Consider the following 19,721-nt stretch of genomic DNA (forward strand, 5'->3'; position numbering starts at 1 on the left):
ATCAAAATAGTTGCACCTGCTTTTTTTGCAATAATCACTGCTCTGGCTTTCAGGTCTGTTTTTAAAAATGACCTTTTGCTACAAATTTAACCAGAACAATGCATAACGCACATTCACTAGTAATGTAGCAGGCATTATAGAAAATGAACACTGATCTCATAAACAACCTCTCAAGCACAAGCCCACGTGCTAGTAAGTTGCCAGCTAATATTTATATTTCAAGTTCAGCCAACTTGGATCTAGATACAATTTCACAAGCTCTGAACTCAGCTAACAAGGCAAAACAGTTGAATTGTTATGAACACAACCTTCTGTCCTTCGCCAACTGATAAAAACAGCATGCTAGCCTGTCCACTTTGTTCAGATGTTGAAATCAAGAGGACCTACCTTATTTCTCAGAATGAGAACGAGTTTCTAATTCCTTATGCAATTGTTTATACTTATTGCACATTTATAAAACACAGACTAAACAGCTAGTATAACAATATTTATTTGACTAAAATGGTGCTAGCGACACGCGACAAACTGAGCATTAATTATCCAGAAGTACTGTTTATTGGTACATTCATTTTAGTAGTGTCTGCTCTGCTTGAAATTTGAGGAGTTAAAACATAAACAGGGTATGGTTCAAAAGGCCAACTTCTCCTCTATTACAATGACCCCCATTGTTAGGGCAGAGACATGAACACCTCGTCATTATATACATATCGCTGGTGGAAATGGTAGGTGCACACACAGAAGGAGCTAACGAGACAAGAGCCAACAAGACAACATGAGAACAAGCGGACATAAATGCCCATAAAAATGAGAAAAAAAACTTGATTCTTCGATACAGGCATTTGGAATATCGGGCAAAAAGATAAATATAATTAATAAAATGTATTCGATATATTGCCCAGCACAACTCCAACAGTCAGCAGAACTAAAATCTTATAACTGTAACGAACTCAGATGTCCATAAAATGTATTTTTCACTTAATGTTTTTCGTAATGTTAGCAAATATAAGGTTGTTGAGTAAATATAACTTAATTTATTTGTGTTCTGCAATCTAAAGTAGAATTTTTGCAAGTTATAATTAATTAATAGTTAAACGTCAATCCAACATTTGTTCTTACTTGAATGTATTATGTTTATGTCTTTATTAACATTATAAAGTAGTAGTCATACATTGATATTTGAATATAAACCTGTAGCAACCAAAAATCTCCAATTTGGACTCCAGACCAAAGGACAAATTTCCACCGGTCTAATGTCCATTGCTTGTGTTTCTTGGTGTCACATTCTGACCTTAGTTCTTTTGTTATGTCTTTGTTTTAGTATGGTCAGGGCGTGAGTTGGGTGGGTAGTCTGTGTTCTTTTTTCTATGATTTGGTATTTCTGTGTTTGTTGTCCCTGATTGAGAACCATACTTAGGCAGCCTGTTTTCACCCTTGAGTTGTGGGTGATTATATTTTCTGTTTAGTGTGGGTTGCACCTGACGGAGCTGTTTCGGTTGTGCTTTTTGTTTCTTAGTTTGATAGTGTTCAGTTTAAATAAATAACATGAACAAGTACCACGCTGCACTTTGGTCCTCACCTTCTTCCACCGACGACCGTTACACTTGGCCCAAGAAAGTCTCTTCTTATTATTGGTGTCCTTTAGTAGTGTTTTTTTTGTAGCAATTCGACCATGAAGGCCTGATTCACACAGTCTCCTCTGAACAGTTGATGTTGAGATGTGTCTGTTACTTGAACTCTGAAGCATTTTTTGGGATGCAATTTCTGAGGCTCTAATGAACTTATCCTCTGCAGCAGAGGTAACTCTAAGTCTTCCATTTCTGTGGCGGTCCTCATGAGAGCCAGTTTCATCATAGCGCTTGATGGTTTTTGCGACTACATTTGAAGAAACGTTCAAAGTTCGTGACATTTTCTGCATTGACTGACCTTTATGTCTTAAAATAATGATGGACTTTCTCGCCATACTATGGACTTGGTCTTTAACCAAATAAGGCTATCTTCTGTATACCTTGTCACAACACAACTAATTGGCTCAAACTCTTTAATTGAAATGCATTCCAGGTGACTACCTCATGAAGCTGGTTGAGACAATGCCAAGAGTGTGCAAAGCTTTCAAGGCAAAGGGTGGCTACTTTGAAGAACCTCAAATATAAAATATATTTTTGATTTGCTTAAGACTTTTTTGGGGTTAATACATGATTCCATATGTGTTAATTCAGAGTTTTGATGCCTTCACTATTATTCTACAATGTAGAAAAAAATGTAAAATAAAGAAAAACCCTTGAATGAGTAGGATTTCGAAAACTTTTGACCAGTAGTGCATCTCCTATATCTCCCTATTAGTGATAAGCCTTGACAAGGGACACAAGCGTTTCCACATTGTCATTAATCTCCTCTTTCATTACCAAAACCAGACAACTGAGGCGTCCCTGATTCATCAAGAAAGGCTTTCATTTGTTAGCTAGCCTCCTCACTTCATGGTTTTATTTGCGGCACTCGAGCAGAAGACAGAAGCCATTTTGCCCAGCGGAGCATATCTTAGAGTGTAATTATGCTGCCGTTGATTGGCAAATTAGAGGATTTGCTGCATCGTTCTGCATAGAGAGGATAGAGGGGAAAAAGGGACCTTACTATTCCCCGCTGGATGCTAGAGGGACATGTGTTGTGTTTCCCTTACCCTCTCTCAGGCACATACACACATGTGTTGTATGCAGACGCAAACACATGTATGTTTTAAGTTTGAATGTCACGTGCACAAGTACAGTGAAGTGCCTTCCATTCAAGCTCTAAACCCAACAATGCAGTAATCAATAACGTAATAATGTAATACTAAAAATAACATAAGGTAGAACAAAAACACATTATAAACAAAAATAAGAAATAAGAAGAACATGAGAAGGTAAGTGTACACTGAGCGAGCACAACATTAGGATTTTGACAGACTGACCAGGTGAATCTAGGTGGAAGCTATGATCCCTTATTGATGTCACTTGTTAAATCCACTTCAATCAGTGTAGAGGAAGGGGAGGAGACAGGTGAAAGGATTTTTAAGCCTTGAGACAATTGAGACATGTATTGTGTATGTGTGCCATTCAGAAGGTGAATGGGCAAGACAAAAGACGTATGTGCCTTTTAATGGGGTATGTTAGTAGTTGTCAGGCACACCAGTTTGAGTGTGTCAAGAACTGCACCGCTGCTGGGTTTTTCACGCTTAACAGTTTACCATGTGTATCAAGAATGGTCCACCACCCAAAGGACATCCAGCCAACTTGAAACAACTATGGGAAACATTGGAGTCAACATGGGCCAGCATCCCTGTGGAATGCTTTTGACATCTTGAAGTCCATGGCCCGACAAATTGAGGCTGTTCTGAGGGCAAAAGGTGGTGCAACTCAATATCAGGAAGGTGTTACTAATGTTTTGTACACTCAGTGTACAGGGTCAGTGAGTTTCAGTACCATATTTACAATGTGCCGGGATACAGGAGTTACAGACATAGAAATACACTCCCATTCAAAAGTCTGGGGTCACTTAGAAATGTCCTTGTTTTCGAAAGAAAAGCACATTTTTTGTCCATTAAAATAATGTAAAATTGATCAGAAATACAGTGTAGACATTGCTAATGTTGTAAAAGACTATTGTAGCTTGAAACGGCAGATTTTTTTTATGGAATATTTACATAGGCATACAGAGGCCCATTATCAGCAACCATCACTCCTGTGTTTCAATGGAAAGTTGTGTTAGCAAATCCAAGTTTATCATTTTAAAAGGCTAATTGGTCATTATAAAACCCTTTTGCAATTATGTGACAGTGGTGGTTAGCTCGTCGATGATATCGGCGCAGTCACTAAACATATTCCAATCAGTGCAAGCAAAGTAGACCTGTAGCATAATCTCTGACTCTGGTGACTTTTTAAAGTCACAACAACTTCCTGTTTGAGCTTGTATGCTTGCTTGTGGGTAGAATAACAGTGGTCTAGAACTTCATTGCCCTGGTGGTGAAGGAGACGTGTTGATGGAAGTTGGGCATCAAGTATCTTAATGGCACGGAATTAAAATCGCCAGCAACCAGAAAAGCAGCCTCCGAATTAAATTTGGTAAACCTACTGGTTTATAGCCTCGTACAGTTTGTTAAGTGCCAGCTTGTTATTTTTCTTGTCCTGTGGTGGAATGTATACAACAGTCACGGTAACAGCTGAAAACTCCTTTGGGAGGTAGAAGGGTCGGCATTTGACCATTAGGTATTCCAAGATGGGTGAGCAATGGGTCGACACTTCCACCGTGCTCGAGGTCAGCACACCAGTTGAAGAAGAAGCAAATCCCTCCCCCTGTATTTTCCGGACTTAACTGTCCTGTCCACATGGTGAATGAAGAATCCATCGAGTTGTCTGAGCCATGATTCAGAAAAGCAGAGAATGTTGCAGTTTCGAGAGTCCCGTTTGTAGCAAATCCGCGATCAGAGTTCACCCATCTTCATGATCAAGGGACTGGAGGGCCAGTAGAATGGAGGGAAGAGCTGGACAGTTTTCCTGTCCAGCTTAATCCCGCTAGGATCCCACCTCTCTTGTTTCTGTAATGCCAGCGTTCATCTTGAGAAGCCCAAAAATGGGGTCGGAGTTACAGAACGAGCCCAGGGCAGATGAGTTGAAGTTGAAGCCGGAATTGAGGTAAGTAACTGCCAATCTGATGTTCAAACTTTTTTGTCAGTTGTAAGAAATAAAAGCAGATACATTTTGTGAAAATAAAGTAAAAATAATCAACAAAATAATCACAAAATAGCAAAGTTGGGTTGGAGCTTGCAAAACAGCAGCCATCCTGTACAGCGCCATCACTTTGACAGGGCAGCATGCATGACAGAACTCACATGAAAACACACGCATGAGTGTTTACGAGCACAGGTACACATACAGTATGTGCCTAGACATGCACACACATACACATGCAGGTATGCAAACACACACAGACACACATGCATAACCAGACACTTCTCCTCTCATCCCGTTGATTGTGTCTGAAGAATGTTAGCATTTTATCTACCCACTGAGCCCATCTGCTCTTCACCTCCTGCCTTCATAAGACTTGTGTGTGTGATGTGATGAAGCATAATGAAATCAAATAAGAGGGAAAAACGGAATGTGGAAAAAATGAAAAACATGGTGCAGAGCACAGGGGGATTTTTGCTTGTCATCTCCCTCCATCTTCCCAACATCGTGGATATGAGGAGGGAATGAGAGAGGGAAGGAGTGCAGCTGTTATTTGCCACACACCTGGGTACTTCAAAAGACACCCAGATGTTTGACGCTGTGGTGGGTGCACACACACACACACACGCACACACTGCAGGGTTCAGCTCTGTGACCGGTGCGGGGGAAACATTAACTACTTGACACCACTGCCCCACTTGACACTATTCATCTGACTTTGTCGACTTCAATTTAACTGTTTTATTCTGCCTTCCCACTCCTCATCAGTAGGGGGGAGTGTTGAGACTGAGTAACTTTCTCTTTCCCTACAAACTGAACCTGTGAGGAAGATGATGCAAAGGTAAATAATAGGTTCTGATAGTAATGGCTGGGTAGTGTTGCAGTTCAGCCAGGTTCAATCAGAGTGCTTTGATGTGCAGAAGAATAGCAGCAGACTGCAACATTGTGATTTCTCGCAGGATCAAGTGAAAGATTTGAGGGAGACGAGAGGAGAAGAGAAGAAGGGCGGGGGGGGGGGGGGGGGTCGTGGCAGGACAAGAAGGAAAGAGAAGACAGCATAACAGAAAGGAAAGGGGAAGGTAGGACATTAGACAAAGGAATAGAATAAAGAGGAGAGGAGCCAGGAGAGGAGTGTAATAGTGTGTAAACTAAAGTGGTTATGGCAGTAGTCTTTCCCCGGCAGGCACCCTGGGTGATGAGGGCAGACACCTCTATTCCAACCGCTGCAACTGAGGCCCTCGTCCTGCTGAATATTACATGGGATGTCCCTACACGCACGCACACATCCACGAACAAACACACACACCCATAAACCCTCACACAGACGATAGTATCTATCTACACTATCATATCCAGAGCCTATAAACTGATACCACAGGGCTTCCCATGCCCTCCTTTGTCCAGAGGAGTTACAGATGTGTGTATTAAGTGCTGCGGGGCGCGGGTCCATCCCTCCATCCACAGCTCTGTTGATCCCCCTCCCTCTAACCCTCCCTGGTATTGATCTATCCTCTACTCCCCATCACTCAGCTTTACTGTTGAGTTGAGAAGCTCTTTGTGTCTCGCCTCTTTGTTGATCTGAGCCCGCCATCCAGAGAGAGCTGGCAGGGATAGTGTTACAGATGATGTGTGTGCATAAGGTAGAGAAGATTTGTCATAACTTACTGTGTATGTGAGAAAGACAGAGGGGATGTGTGTAAGAGGATGTGTGTGTGTAAGGGTTCTTTGGATTGTAACCATAACGGATCCCTTTTTGGTGCTATATATAACCTTTTTTTGATGGTTCTATAAAGAACTATGCTCATAAAGAACCTGTAAAAAACATTCAAAAAGGTTTCTATATGGCACAAAAAAATTGTTCCGCTACAAAGCCAAATAACCCTTATTTAGAACTATATATAACCATTTATTTTTTGTATGTATCATCACACACGCACACGCACACACACACACTTCATTAGTAACAAACCAGCATTCTTACACACACATCTCCTCTCACACACATCTTCTCTGGTTATTTATATAACCTTTATAGAGAATGGTTCTATAAATACCCTTTCTCAATCTCCTTTCTCAAATGTTCTTTGTTGATCCTTTTGAAAGAATATATTCTGGTTAGCCATATTATATCGATACAATTCCATAGGTGTTATTATTATGTTCATTGACAAGTTGAATCAGGTGTGATAGCTCTGGAAAAGCTGTGGGTCGCTGAGGAGAGAATTGAGAACCGCTGACAGTTCTCAAAGGCCATATGTGAGTCACAAGACACTAGTGATACTAGTGATGTTACGTTTAATACCAGAGCTCCAAAGGCATGCTTCAAAATCGCTAAGCAGTACACTTCAAAGCAGTGTGTCGATGACGGTATCCCTTTATCAGAAGCACGTGATCAATGATGTCAGAAGCTTTGTTTCGTTGAAGAACTACCTGATTAGTTTGGTTTTGGCTTTTCTAGATGACAAAAAGTCTACGCCGTACATGCGCTACGGCGTGTGGGACGTCATCTATAATAATTTGACTGCTCTAAATTATTTTGACCAGCAGGTGCCACTAGTGTACACCGTGTTGAATAAAGTAGTGATGTTGCATCTGCTAACTTTGAAGCAGTGTGCTGATGCTCGTACCATTTTATCAGAAGTACCTCATCAATGACGTCCAAATCTTGGTTTGATCACGTGCCTTTTCAAGCCTTGTATCACAAAATGCGAGATTCCCACTGATTTCGACGTGGTCCCGGTGCTTCCTTTGATTCCAAGCTGATTTCAAACACCGACCTCTACTGGACACCATACTTACAAAATAGGAGTAGGAAACTATAATAAATTCAGTGATGTGAGGGTATGAAGTTGAATCCCGTTGAAGGCACATTATTTAGATATCTTTGTGAAACAAGACTTTCTGCTCTGTTGCTCAAATAATTTGTTTTATTTAATATAGTACAAGCTTCTGTTTTAGGCATCCTAAATAGTGCCACAGATTCAGTTTTTGAAAAGTAGTAAACCATTTGGCTGTCAAGCCTCAATGCTTCAGGAAGCTTTGTTTCCCCATCACTCAAGACACCCTAGTCATAAACAACATGTAAAGGCACAACAGATTAGATAAACTGGAAGTACACTCTCACTCAAGGTTGCACAAAAAGGACCGAGCACAAACCACACCCAAAAATATTATATTGAGCAGCTGCCGCTACATTTAAATTATCACTAAAAGAGCAACACCCTTTGGTGAACTGCAAAGACCAATTGAAGGGCTCAAAGTGTTCTTAGAGTCATTATGGTTCCACATAGAACTCATCACCATTCCCAAAGAACCCTTGAGGAAACATATTTTTGTTGTGTGAAAGAGTAGGAGAAGTCCTTAGGGATTAACAGAGGCAGACTGAGGCCACACATTCACTTTGAATGCCATTACAAGCACATTTCCAACTTTTAATGGATTTTGCACTCAGTGGCGAGTGGAGAGGAGTTAGAGGAGGCAGATGCGTCTGGTGTTTTAAAATAACTGTTCCAGAGGATTAACACTATCAGGACTCAAAAAGCAATTTCTGTGTGAAAACATGTCTTCTTCCTGAAAGTTGAAAACAGATGCCTTAAAGAGAGAGGGCTTTCTTCTCCATACCTCTGATAAATTAGCTCATTATCTGTCCTCGCCATGGAGGGAAGGCTCAGAAGGATTAAGACCAACTGTAAAAATTGAAAAGGAGGGAAAGAAAGGCAATATTGCCACCAGCCCAAGGCCATCTGTGGCCAGATTAATTAGTTCATAATGTGGAATGAATCTAGATATCAGTTCTGAACAGGCATCACAGGGTACACCTAAGAGAACAGCATACTCGTAAAATGATAAAAACAGCCGTCTATCGCTTACATCACTCATAAGCAGACATGCAAGCTTATAAGTAAGTTAGGCCTTATCTAAACTTGAGAGAAGTGTATAGCTTGAAATGTAATGTAATGTAAATAATCTCCCCCCTCCCTCGCTCCTTTCCTTCCTTCCTCCCTCCCTCTACCTCCCTCATTCCGTCTCTCCCTCCCTCCATATGACATTTTGTTACTTAAGTGGTGTGGTGGCCTATCCTGTGTATCGTCATCCAGCTTTCCGTCACAGAATCAAGGGGTGGTAATAGCCTATCATAACACTGCGATAGACCTAGCCACTCACACCACTCAGAAATAACTGGCCTGGTTGCATGCTACCCTGAGTGACTGGTTGACTGAGTGAGTGAGTGAGGGAACGCCACTCAAAAACAAACAATGATTGAAAAGGAAGGAGAAGAGGGAAGCGTTTAACCTTTCTAGTGTTAGCTGCAGGATTGTATCATGCCGTCATGCTGCGGCGATGGCCTGAATGCAGAGTGAGAAAAAGGGAGAGAGAGGAGATACTGTAGCAGGAAGCTAGGAAGAGGAGTTCAATATATTCACTACAGACTATCGTCCTGGAGGAGACATTGATGTAATGTCTGGGAAACACTGTGTTAAGGCCATGATACATTGGCAATGTTTTGGGGCAATATTGCAGAGCAATGTTTAGAAATCCTCAAATCAGAGCACAGCTATTGGTCATACAATCACTTTAGTCTGCCATTCTAAAATGGTCAGTGCTTTAAAGGATCATTGGAATGTCCCTTCCCTAAACTCTACCCTAACCTTAACCCTTACCTAATCCTAACCTTACCCTTACCTTAACCATTTTAAATGGTAATTTCAATGGGGTAGGGACGACCCAAGGATTCTGGATAGCAGACATTCAAAAATATTTTGGAAAAACATGGCAACCGTTTTTTTAGCTGAAGTGAGAGAAATTCAACTCCCATTTAAGAGTGAAATGTTGGCCATTATTGGGTTCTGATTTCTTGACTTGAAATATGCTTGAAATATACTTAGTCCTAAACTGAGGAAAAGAGGGTAATGTATAATGTGGATGTATTTTAGCTTGGAATGTACTGAGGGCAGGAATGACTATCACATGTGGCAGGTGCTGATAAGGGTGGAGAGCTGTTGATTAGTGAGAAAGGTGGTCGAGGTCAGGTCAGGTCACGTGAAGGGAGAATGAACAGTTTATTGCCCGCATCACTTAATTTCCTGCCTAGCAACCATTAGAAGATGTAATGGTTAGAGAGAAGGAGGAGATTCCACCCCAAATTTGAGTATATATACAACCAGTGGTGGAATCATGTCTCTGTCTGATGCAGTTGTATTGACACAATGGGCGAAGGAACTAGGTTTAAGCTTTTTTAATTGTCTGTAAGTTTTACTAGGTTCATTTAGAACCTAACAGCTAGCACTGCAAGCAGGGTTCACCACGATTTATAGTCAAACCAGAGAGTCCAGATCAGTGGAGCAGGAGCTGGCAACAAACAAGGTAGGCACAGTTCCTAAACCTGTTTCCACTCATTTTGACATCTTGGGGAGATGAGAATCGTAGGCTGAACAATTATAGGATATGGACCTAGAAAGCCTGAGTTTATTCAGTAGGTCCATTGAGTAACGACCGGTCGTAAATATATAGTGTAGGGTAGGTTCCTTTAAGGATAGGTCCAGAGTGGAGGTTTTCCTCTGTGAGATCCAGGTAAAATATGGTGTAGGGTAGGTTCCTTTAACTTCTTTGGGAATGGGGGCAGTATTGAGTAGCTTGGATGAATAAGGTGCCCAAAGTAAACTGCCTACTACTCAGGCCCAAAAGCTAGAATATGCATATAATTAGTAGATGTGGATGGAAAAAGCTCTGAAGTTTCTAAAACTGTTTGAATGATGTCTGTGAGTATAACAGAACTTATATGGCAGGCAAACACCTGAGAAAAAATCCAACCAGGAAGTGGTAAATCTGAGGTGGCTAGGCGCTGACCTAACATAATTGTGACACCTCTCCTTGGAAAATGGCTGTATGGTTTTCTGTGGCTAGGCGCTGACCTAACATAATCGCAAGGTGTGCTTTCAATGTAAAGCCTTTTTTTAATCAGACAAAGTGGCTGGATTAACAAGAACTTTATCTTTAAAATGGTGTATAATACTTGTATGTTTGAGGAATTTTAATTATGGGATTTCTGTTGTTTTGAATTTGGCGCCCTGCAGTTTCACTGGCTGTTAGCGACGCTAGCGTCCCACATATCCCAGAGAAGTTAAGGATAGGTCCCGAGTGGAGGTTTTCCTCTGCGAGATCCAGGTAAAATATGGTGTAGGGTAGGTTCCTTTAAGGATAGGTCCAGAGTGGAGGTTTTCCTCTGTGTGATCCAGGTAAAATATGGTGTAGGGTACGTTATTTTAAGGATAGGTCCCGAGTGGAGGTTTTCCTCTGCAAGATCCAAGCTGATATAAGGTGTAGGGTGGGTTCCTTTTAGGATAGGCCCCAAGTGGAGGTTTATCTCTGCGAGAGCCATAAGTGACATTACAGTGTAGGATAGGATAGGTCCTTTACAGCGTAGGATAGGCTCCGTATAGGATAGGTCCTTAGTGGGGGTATTCCCCTGCGAGATCTGTAAGAGGGACGAAAGTCCCAGCTGCAGCTGCAGTGACAGTGAGGCAGTAGAGTGTATGTGGATAATAATAAGAAGGTTGCCAATACATTCTGAAGGTAAGCCACATGCACGGTTAAAAAAAAAGCATTAAGATATTCGAACACTGTATGCATTATGTGTATTAGCAGTAACAATAAGGAGAGAGGTTGGTTTATGCCCTATGGGGAGGGGAAACCATGACAGATTATGTGGAAATAGGAAGACAAGTGTGAATAATTTTGGTAATGTTTATTATCAACAACAGTGATATTTGAGGCGCAACACTGGAATAAGACATTAGGTCATCTGCATTCTCCAGTAATACATTTGCAGACGCTATAGTATAGGTTCTAATACAAGGTATTAAGTGCCGTGACCAATTAATAGGCACAAATACCCTAACTATTCTCCGGGGAAGTGAGTAGCGCTACCTTGGAAAAGAGTTAATAGAATGTGTGTACTAGAGATGGGAGTGAAGAAATCTAAACACCGTGGACACCGTCCGGGGAAGCGTCTGAATAATAATTATTCAAACATTGACCGGCGGACAAGATGCTCCCGATAAAGCGGGGCTAGACGAAGAGAAGTTTAATAGAGCTATAGAGGTGCTGAAAGAAGCGCACAAGCGTTCTACCAATTCGGCTCGAATATGGGAAAGATTTATCAAACTGGATCAAATTTGGTCAGCATTTCCCTGCTGATGGAAAATTCCAATCAAATCAAATCAAGAGATGCTGTTGTGGTATGGCACAATTAAATCAATGAGAAATCGCAAGCTCAATATACAAATGTTTTGATGTCGGCGTTTCATCAACAGAAGAGTACTGTATAACCAATAAAAACTAAATTAGTAGATGTACTCAGCTGCAAAAAGACTGGGTACGTGAGTACATTGATAGAATTTGTACGTCCGGCTTTGATGGCAGGTTTGAAACCTGTGATCAAAAAGCAATTGCGGGGGGTAGTGGATGAAATAGAGCAGGATGCTTTGAGAGTGGAAAATAACTCTGCACACTTCGCAGACGTGAGAGGGGTTAATACAGCCAAAGGGAAAGTCAATAACTACAATGGCCAAGGTAAGACAAAGAAACATAGCGAAAAAACATCAAAGCACAGGGAGATAGATCCCTGTTTTAGATGTGGGGCCGTTGGGCATTGAACGAATGAGTGTAGAGTGGGAATGGAGCCTGCTGCATTCGGAGGAAATGCTGCCATGCAAGCGTTTGCCTCTTTTTCAAAAGAGCAGCAACAAATCCTCCTGAAAGTAGCGGGACAGGAAACTTTCACCAAGCGGTGTATGGTCTCGGTTCAATCAATAGTGCTTCATAGAGATTACAGTTTCTATGTGAAGGAAGACGTCCACGTCTTACACAACTTTTTAATGGATGCTAGGCATCAAATATCTAGGATTCCTTGTGATGAGAAATTTGCTAAATTTGCCACAGGAAAAATAATTTTGGGTTGAAGAATCAAGGCAAAATGCCAGGGGGATAGATTCTAAAGAGGTAACAAATGAAAATTACAGTTGAAGTCGGAGGTTTACATATACAGTGCCTTGCGAAAGTATTCGGCCCCCTTGAACTTTGCGACCTTTTGCCACATTTCAAGCTTCAAACATAAAGATATAAAACTGTATTTTTTTGTGAAGAATCAACAACAAGTGGAACACAATCATGAAGTGGAACGACATTTATTGGATATTTCAAACTTTTTTAACAAATCAAAAACTGAAAAATTGGGCGTGCAAAATTATTCCTTAACCTTTCTGATCTCCCCATCCCGGATCCGGGTTCGTGAATACAGACTCAAGCTCATTACCATAACGCAACGTTAACTATTCATGAAAATCGCAAATGAAATGAAATAAATATGCTAGCTCTCAAGCTTAGCCTTTTGTTAACAACACTGTCATCTCAGATTTTCAAAATATGCTTCTCAACCATTGCAAAACAAGCATTTGTGTAACAGTATTGATGGCTAACGTAGCATTTAGCATTAGCATTCAGCTGGCAACATTTACACAAAAAAACAGAAAAGCATTCAAAAAAATCATTTACCTTTGAAGAACTTCAGATGTTTTCAATGAGGAGACTCTCAGATAGCAAATGTTCAGTTTTTCCTGAAAGATTATTTGTTTAGGACAAATCGCTCCGTTTTCTGCGTCACGTTTAGCTATGAAAAAACCCCTGTATCCAGGATTGTGTAAATCTATCAGCAAGCTCATTAGCATAACACAACGTTAACTATTTATGAAAATCGCAAATGAAATGAAATAAATATGCCATCTCTCAAGCTTAGCCTTTTGTAAACAACACTGTCATCTCAGATTTTCAAAATATGCTTCTCAACCATAGGAAAACAATAATTTGTGTAAAAGTAGCTAGCTAGAGTTAGCATTTCGCGTTAGCATTTAGCGTTAGCATTAGCGTTAGCATCCAGCACGCAACATTAACAAAAACATAAAAGCCTTCAAATAAAATCATTTACCTTTGAAGAACTTCTGATGTTTTCAATGAGGATACTCTCAGTTAGATAGCAGATGCTCAGTTTTTCCAAAAAGATTCCTTGTGTATTAGAAATAGCTCCGTTTTATACATCACATTTGGCTACCAAAAAAAATCCATAAATTCAGTCCTCAAAACGCAAACTTTTTTCCAAATTAACTCCATAATATCGACTGAAAACATGGCAAACGTTGTTTAGAATCAATCATCAAGGTGTTTTTCACATATCTCTTCATTGATACATCGTTCTTGGACACATGCTTTCTCCCCTGAATCAAATGGTAAAGTGGAAGCAGCTGGCAATTGCGCACCGAATTCGACGCAGGACACCAGGCGGACACTTGGAAAATGTAGTCTCTTATGGTCAATCTTCCAATGATATGCCTACAAATACGTCACAATGCTGCTAAGACCTTGGGCGAACGACAGAAAGTGTAGGCTCATTCGTTGCGCAATCACAGCCATATAAGGAGAGAATGGAAAACAGAGCTTCAGAAATTCTGCTAATTCCTGGGTGATGCATCATCTTGGTTTCGCCTGTAGAATGAGTTCTGGGGCACTTACAGACAAAATCTTTGCAGATTCTGAAACTTCAGAGTGTTTTCTTTCCAAAACTGTCAAGAATATGCATAGTCGAGCATCTTTTCGTGACAAAATATCGCGCTTAAAACGGGAACGTTTTTTATCCAAAAATGAAATAGCGCCCCTAGAGCTTTAAGTTAATACTGTGTAGCGCCACCTTTTGCTGCGATTACAGCTGTAAGTCGCTTGGGGTATGTCTCTATCAGTTTTGCACATCGAGAGACTGACATTTTTTCCCATTCCTCCGTGCAAAACAGCTCGAGCTCAGTGAGGTTGGATGGAGAGCATTTGTGAACAGCAGTTTTCAGTTCTTTCCACAGATTCTCAATTGGACTCAGGTCTGGACTTTAACTTGGCCATTCTAACACCTGGATATGTTTATTTTTGAACCATTCCATTGTAGATTTTGCTTTATGTTTTGGATCATTGTCTTGTTGGAAGACAAATCTCCGTCCCAGTCTCAGGTCTTTTGCAGACTCCATCAGGTTTTCTTCCAGAATGGCCCTGTTTTTGGCTCCATCCATCTTCCCATCAATTTTAACCATCTTCCCTGTCCCTGCTGAAGAAAAGCAGGCCCAAACCATGATGCTGCCACCACCATGCTTGACAGGGTGGATGGTGTGTTCAGGGTGATGAGCTGTGTTGCTTTTACGCCAAACATAACGTTTTGCATTGTTGCCAAAAAGTTCAATTTTGGTTTCATCTGACCAGAGCACCTTCTTCCACATGTTTGGTGTGTCTCCCAGGTGGCTTGTGGCAAACTTTAAACAACACTTTTTATGGATATCTTTAAGAAATGGCTTTCTTCTTGCCACTCTTCCATAAAGGCCAGATTTGTGCAATATACGACTGATTGTTGTCCTATGGACAGAGTCTCCCACCTCAGCTGTAGATCTCTGCAGTTCATCCAGAGTGATCATGGGCCTCTTGGCTGCATCTCTGATAAGTCTTCTCCTTGTATGAGCTGAAAGTTTAGAGGGACGGCCAGGTCTTGGTAGATTTGCAGTGGTCTGATACTCCTTCCATTTCAATATTATCGCTTGCACAGTGCTCCTTGGGATGTTTAAAGCGTGGGAAATCTTTTTGTATCCAAATCCGGCTTTAAACTTCTTCACAACAGTATCTCGGACCTGCCTGGTGTGTTCCTTGTTCTTCATGATGCTCTCTGCGCTTTTAACGGACATCTGAGACTATCACAGTGCAGGTGCATTTATACGGAGACTTGATTACACACAGGTGGATTGTATTTATCATCATTAGTCATTTAGGTCAACATTGGATCATTCAAAGATCCTCACTGAACTTCTGGAGAGAGTTTGCTGCACTGAAAGTAAAGGGGCTGAATAATTTTGCACGCCCAATTTTTCAGTTTTTGATTTGTTAAAAAAGTTTCAAATAGCCAATAAATGTCGTTCCACTTCATGATTGTGTCCCACTTGTTGTTGATTCTTCACAAAAAAATACAGTTTTATATCTTTATGTTTGAAGTCTGAAATGCGGCAAAAGGTCGCAAAGTTCAAGGGGGCCGAATACTTTCGCAAGGCACTGTACCTTAGCCAAATACATTTTAACTCAGTTTTTCACAATTCCTGACATTTAATCCTAGTAAACATTCCCTGTCATAGGTCAGTTAGGATAACCACTTTATTTTCAGAATGTGAAATGTGAGAATAATAGTAGAAAGAAGGATTTATTTCAGCTTTTATTTATTTCATCACATTCCCAGTTGGTCATAAGTTTACATACACTCAATTAATATTTGGTAGCATGGCCTTTAATAGTTTAACTTGGGTCAAACATTTCAGGTAGCCTTCCACAAGCTTGCCACAATTAGTTGGGTGAATTTTGGCCCATTCCTCCTGACAGAGCTGGTGTAACTGAGTCAGGTTTGTAGGCCTCCTTGCTCCCGCCCGCTTTTTCAGTTCTACCCACACATTTTCTATACGATTGAGGTCAGGGCTTTGTGATGGCCACTCCAATACCTTGACTTTGTTGTATTTCAGCAATTTTGACAAAACTTTGGAAGTATGCTTGGGGTCCTTGTCCATTTGGAAGACCCATTTGCAACCAAGCTTTAGCTTCCTGACTGATATGTCTTGAGATATTGCTTCAATATATCCATATAATTTCCCCCCCTCATAATGCCATATTTTGTGAAGTGCACCAGACCCTCCTGCAGCAAAGCACCCCCACAACATGATGCTGCCACCTCCGTGCTTCAGTGTTGGGATGGTGTTCTTCGGCTTGCAAGCCTCCCCCCTTTTCCTCCAAACATAACGATGATCAATATGGCCAAAGAGTTCTATTTTTATTTCATGAGACCAGAGGACATTTCTCCAAAAAGTACGATCTTTGTCCTCATGTGCAGTTGCAAACCGTAGTCTGGCTTTTTTTTATGGCGGTTTTGGAGCAGTGGCTTCTTCCCTGCTGTGCAGCCTTTCAGGTTATGTCGATAAAGGACTCGTTTTACTGTAGATATATATACTTTTGTACCTGTTTCCTACAGCATCTTCACAAGGTCCTTTGCCGTTGTTCTGGGAATGATTTGCGCTTTTCGCACCAAGGTACGTTCATCTCTAAAAGACAGAATATGTCTCCTTCTTGAGCGGTATGATGGCTGGTGCTTCCATGGTGTTTATACCGGCGTACTATTGTTTGTCTAGAAGAATGTGGTACCTTCAGGCGTTTGGAATTTGATCCCAAGGATGTACCAAGCTTGTGGAGGTCTAAAATATTTGACCTTGTGGAGGTCTTGGGTGATTTCTTTTGTTTTTCCCATGATGTCAAGCAGAGGCACTGAGTTTGAGGTACACAGGTACACCTCCAATTGACTCAAATTATGTCAATTAGCCTATCAGAAGCTTCTAAAGCCATGAAATCATTTTCTGGAATTTTCTTCAGTAATCCACAGGCTCAAACGCAGTCAAAACAGGCAGACAAAACACATCTAAATTGTTTCCGTAAAGTTCATACAAACATGTCAAACGATGTTTATATTCAAACCTCAGGTTGTTTTTAGCCTAAATGATCGATAATATTTTAACCGGACAATAACGTTGTCAATATAAAAGGTAAACAAGAAATGCACTCTCTTGGGATTGTGCATGAAAAAGCTCTATGACACGTCAGGGTCCACTCATTCAGACTGGTCTTACTCCCCCATTCATAAGAATACAAGCCTGAAACTATTTCTAAAGACTGTTGACATCTAGTGGAAGGCATAGGAACTGCAAATTGAGTCCTAAGTCAACTGTAATGGCATTGAATATAAAACTACAAAAACAAAAACAACAAAAAGTTTTTCGCCTGCCAAATCAGTTCTGTTCTACTCACAGACACTATTTTAACTTCTTGACGCACCCATCCCGTTAGCGGGATCATTTTCATCAACACCCGCTGAATTGCAGAGCGCCAAATTCAAATTAAATTACTAAACATATTTAATTTTCATGAAATCACAAGTGTAATATATTCAAAACACAGCTTAGCTTGTTGTTAATCCACCTGGCGTGTCAGATTTCAATACAGCTTTTTGGGGAAAGCATAACAAGCGATATGTAAGAACATCTCTCTCAGTAGACAAAATATGACAAACACCTAGCAGCCAAAAAGTCAGAAAAGCAATAGATTAAATCTCTTACCTTTGATGATGTTATTTCATTATTTTGATCTGTCCTCTCTTGAGGTTATCATGGAGGGTGACGTCAGATGTCGTAATGCATGGTAGGAATAATTTGACAACAAACAGTGTGTGTGAACCTCAAAACCCTCCCTAACTTGCTGAAGAATGAGTGACAAAGGCGGACAATGCAACAGTGACTTTTAACACAGCTATCTGAGTCCGAGCCATTAAATCAAATCAAATGTATTTATAAAGCCCTTCTTACATCAGCTGATATCTCGAAGTGATGTACAGAAACCCAGTGGGAGAAATGGACCTGGCAGAATGGTGGTAGAGGCTCTGGTGAGAGACTTGTGTACGTGGGAAAAACGGATTACTTTGTATTGAAATTGGGACATTACCAAGGGCCATCAAATGTGACAGGCAAGAGTTACATATGTGCCGTTGGGAAGGAGGATTGTGCCAGGAGGGGGGGTGGTATTGAGGAAGGTCTACACACTGAGAACAATTTAGACTAAGAATGCATTGACATACCGATCTTTCATTACCATGCCACTCGCGACAGGACAAAGGAGGGCTGTAATGAGAAGAGTTATTACCGACAATAAAAGGTCCTGTTTATAAATGTACATTCTAACCGTGATGATGTGTGCTAGGTTGAGAAGCTTGAATTCGAGTGATAGACTCAAAGTAAATCACTAAGGACTGTCATTCTAAATTTGGGTTTGATAATTTATCAAATGTTTTAGTTATGATTCGGATACAGCGAGAGAGAGTTGCTCTCAAACTGTGAGGGGTAGGTGCACTGCTCAAATGCATTGGGCCTAGGGAGACTCTAGAAACCTTATCTTTAAGTGTACTCAGACAGGGAGTTTATTAGATAACTCACTGGATGATAGCTTGCATCAACCATGAAGTTTTTCTGCATTTTTTGTTTTACTATGTCATCAGAATTTTTATGTTAAATCGTATCAATACATACAGTATATATTTCTGGATGATACGGTACAATTAATTGCACACAAGGTTCATAGTCTATCTTGCGATAACACCTAAAGATGAAAATGAAGGAGATGGCATGGAGACCAGCATCACATGGGCATAGAACTGAACGGATGGATGGTTCTTTCTCCAGTCTCAGTTGCATCAAGGGTGGTGGGAATTATTAAACATGTCATTTTTCTCTTTCCTTTTCAAGTCAATATGGTTTTAGGTGTCGTGGAACATAGGAGTGATCAATGTTCCAGAGGAGGGACTGATGTATATTGACTAATTGATTTGAGGATGTTTTAGTATGTTTATATTAGGAGTAGTGACCATTGTGTTATGGGTTAGATGTAATGATATATGTGCAAACGTATCTATAGAAGGAGGCGAGGTACACATGAGGCCTGTGTTTGCGACAGAATGTTTACATCAGACTGTTAACCTCTTTCAGCTAGGGGGCACTATTTTTATGTTTGGAAAAATAACGTTCCCAAAGTAAACGGCCTATTTCTCAGGCCCAGATGCTAGAGTATGCATATAGAAAATACTAGAAAACACTCTAAAGTTTCCAAAACTGTCAAAATATTGTCTGTGAGTATAACAGAACTGATATTGCAGGCGAAAACCCGAGGAAAATCAAACTAGAAAGTGGCTTCTATTTTGAAAGCTCCATGTTCCATAGCCTGCCTTACCATTTAGAGGGATATCAACCAGATTCCTTTTCCTATCGCTTCCTCAAGGTGTCAACAGTCTTTAGACATAGTTTCAGGCTTTTATTTTGAAAAATGAGCAAGAAAGATAACATTGGGTAGTGTTCACATGAGTTTTGC

General features: G+C 40.7%; 1 protein-coding gene and 1 long non-coding RNA gene across 5 annotated transcripts in view; both read right to left on the bottom strand.

Annotated features, from left to right (window-relative positions):
• LOC110498737 (carbonic anhydrase-related protein 10) overlaps positions 1-19,721 on the bottom strand; it is a 318,800-nt gene that overhangs the window by 93,980 nt on the left and 205,099 nt on the right. The window lies entirely within an intron of this gene.
• LOC149974402 (uncharacterized) lies at positions 13,253-13,824 on the bottom strand. The gene is made up of 2 exons (XR_016489343.1): positions 13,684-13,824; positions 13,253-13,315 (listed from the first exon to the last, which is right to left on the bottom strand). It is a non-coding gene; the product is annotated as an uncharacterized LOC149974402 (long non-coding RNA).

The sequence above is a fragment of the Oncorhynchus mykiss genome, chromosome 20 (assembly GCF_057628025.1).
Source record: "Oncorhynchus mykiss isolate SJ-2025 chromosome 20, ASM5762802v1, whole genome shotgun sequence".
In the NCBI taxonomy this organism is placed as follows: domain Eukaryota; kingdom Metazoa; phylum Chordata; class Actinopteri; order Salmoniformes; family Salmonidae; genus Oncorhynchus; species Oncorhynchus mykiss.